This window comes from Protobothrops mucrosquamatus, unplaced genomic scaffold (assembly GCF_001527695.2).
Source record: "Protobothrops mucrosquamatus isolate PMUCROS unplaced genomic scaffold, P.Mucros_1.0 scaffold_229, whole genome shotgun sequence".
NCBI lineage: Eukaryota > Metazoa > Chordata > Lepidosauria > Squamata > Viperidae > Protobothrops > Protobothrops mucrosquamatus.
In genome coordinates, this window is record NW_015386305.1 from 37417 (window position 1) to 40672 (window position 3256).

Here is a 3256-nt window from a genome sequence, read left to right on the forward strand (position 1 = left end):
CCAAACCGCCCCCCCCCCCCCCCCGGCGTTTTATACAGAACGCAGAATAACACAGTTGGAAGGAACCATGGAGGTCTTCTAAGGTCTCAAGCAGGAGACCTTATACGAGTGGTGGCGAACCTATGGCACGCGTGCCAGAGGTGGCACTCAGAGCCCTCTCTGTGGGCACACGCACCATTGCCCCAGCCCCACCTCCACCTGCATCCCCCTCAACAGCAGCCCCCACAGAGGAGAGTCACCCCCGAGTGCGGCCCATGTGGAACAGCGCAGCCAAGGACATGGCAGCCAGGCGGCAGGGACAAGACTCCGCCCTCGCGCCCCATCATGCACAGTTGATGCTGTCGGGCGTGGGCAGAGGGTTGTGGCCGCTATGGCGCTGTTGGGTCACCTGGGTGATCTGCGGCAGGCTGTGAAGGCGTTGAGTGGCCCTGCGGGGGGGGCAGAGTGGGGCAGGCAGGGGCGGTTTTGGGGCACTCAGTCTCTAAAAGGTTCGCCATCACTGCCTTATACAGAACCATTTCAGACAAATGCTTGTCCAAACTCTTCTTAAAAACCTCCAGTGTTGGAGCACCCACAACTTCTGGAGGCAGGTTGTTCCACTGGTTAATTGTTCTAACTGTCAGGAAGTTTCTCCTTAGTTCTAGGTTGATTGTCTCCTTGATTCCATCCCTTGCTTCTTGTTTTCCATCTATTGTTTCTTGTCTTGCCTTCAGGTGCTTTGGAGAATAAGTTGATTTTATGTCATTCATGAAGCTTTGATCCTTGTATTTGGGACTGTCTCCGAGTCAGCATCATTTCTTTCTTTTTTATTGTGCATTTCATTTTTGAGTTCTATATATATATATCTCCATTCTTGGATCTCTGTGCTATTGCATAAGATCCCATGACGCCGCCTGGTAGCTGGTGTGGGAATAATGTGCAAATGAGCATAATTAAAAATGGGTTTTCACACCTCCCTTGGTCAGGATTCCTCTTCCTACATGTAATGCATTCACCAGGAAAATAAAAATGTTATTAGAATAGACTAGAGCTGGAAGGGACCTTGGAGGTCTTCTAGTCCAGCCACCCGCTTAAGCAGGAGAACGGTCCTATACCATCTCAGACAAGTGACTGTCTAGCCCAGGGGTAGGCAACCTTGGCTCTTTTATGACTCGTGGATTTCAACTCCCAGAATTCCTGAGCCAGCCATGCTGAAGGGAAAGGGAGAGGTTTCCAAGCTGAGCCATTCTGGCTCAGGAATTCTGGGAGTTGAAGTCCACGAGTCATAAAAGAGCCAAGGTTGCCTACCCCAGATCTAGCCTCTTCTTAAAAACCTCCAGTGATGGAGCGCCCGCGATGTCCTCACTGTCAGGAAGTTTCTCCTTAATTTTAGGTTGCTTCTCTCTTTGTTCAGTTTCCAACCATTGTTTCCTGTCCAGCCCTCTGGTGCTTTGGTGAATAATGTGACCCCCTCTTCTTTGTGGCAGCCCCTCAAATACTGGAATACTGCTATCCTGTTGCCCCTGTTTCTTCTTTTCTTTAGACTGGCCAAACCCAAGTCCCATAGCTGTTCTTCGTATGTTTTAGTCTCCAGGCCTTTGGTCATCTTAGTTGCTCTTCTCTGAGTTTTTTTCCAAACTCTCAACATCTTTTTTGTGATACGATGACCAAAATTGGCTGCAGTATTCCAGGTGTGGTCTTACTAGGGTTTTATAAAAGCGGTACTAATACCTCGTGTGATCTTGATTCTATGCTTCTGTTTATACAACCCAGGATTGTATTAGCTTTTTTGGCTGCTGCTGCTGCACACTGCTGGCTCATGGTCAAGTGATCGTCCACCAGGACTGCAAGGTCCCTCTCACAGTTGCTGTTTTTAAGGCAGGTCTCGCCCAATCTGTACTTGTACCTTTGATTTTTCCTGCCTAAATGTAAAACTTTGCTTTTCTCCACATTGAAACTCATTTTGTTGGATAGGGCCCATTGTTCAAGTTTGTCAAGATCTTTTTGGATCCTGAGTTTGTCTTCTGGAGTGTTGGCTACTCCTGCCAGTTTGGTGTCAACACCCCAGAAAACAAACTCAGGATCCAAAAAGATATTGTTTTTTAACAAGCTATGAATCGACTTGCCACTTAGCATTTTAAACCATCATACTTTCCCCCATGCTAATGTGGGCTCAGGGCTGACTCAAACCATCCAGGGTTTATTTTTACAGGCTTCTGGAGTTCACAATACATATTGCACAATTTCCTGGATTATTGGTGTTAATCTGGGACAGGAAACAATAAAAACAGATGATCCAGGCAAGAGACGGGAAAATCACCAAGGTGTTTTTTTTTTAAGGTAACATAAAATATATTATTTCTTTCCAGGCTGGTATAACAAGCTGAGCCCAACTAACAGGCAAGGACTGAATTATTATTAACAGGGACGCAAACATCATGAGAATCCTGCTATTTCCGAAAGAGTGGTAGAGCAAGCAGAATTTCAATTTTGCAATGTGAATCATACCAAACCTGACCTACCTTGTGAATTCAATCCAGTTTATAGCCTGATGCATTACAGTTAGTCCCCATTTAGCAATTGCACTTGGAACTAGAAACTTGGTCATTAAGAGAAGCAGTTGCTAAGTGAAACCGTAATCATGCTTACAATCTTCCTTCAGCTTTCCTTATGAAAAAGCAAAGGTTATAAGCGCAAGGATTGGTCTGCAAAGGTCATAAATGTGAGGATTGGTTGCAAAGTTCCTTTTTCATCATAACTTTTTATAACTCTGAACAGTAGCTAAAAAAGGCAATCAAGGGCAGTCACTAAATGAGACTTCCTGTAATTTCTATTGCTATTTATTAGTTCATATTTATTGTCTCATCTAGCATGGATTCTCAAAGAGATTAACAAAAAGCAGAAATATATTAAAAATGCAATGAATGCATAATTAAAATAAAAGCGTGCAAGTGATCGAATCTCCTTACATTTTTTTTAGTTATTTGGGTTTTTTTTATCTGAATATATTTTGCACAAAAGTACGCAATGAGATGGAATCAAAACGTGTTTTATGTTTCACACAAATACATTTTTTTAAAAAAGTATCCAAAAATGATAAGAATCCCCCTTTAAAAAAAACTACAAAAACAAAAAACAGAAAGCAATAGCAAATTAAAGAAAGAGGAGAGAAAAACAATAACAAAAAAGGATAACCAACTGTCTAAATAGGTCACACAATTCAAGGTCAGTTCAAAACAATGTCACATCTTTAAAATGTTCTAAATTTTTTAAAAAA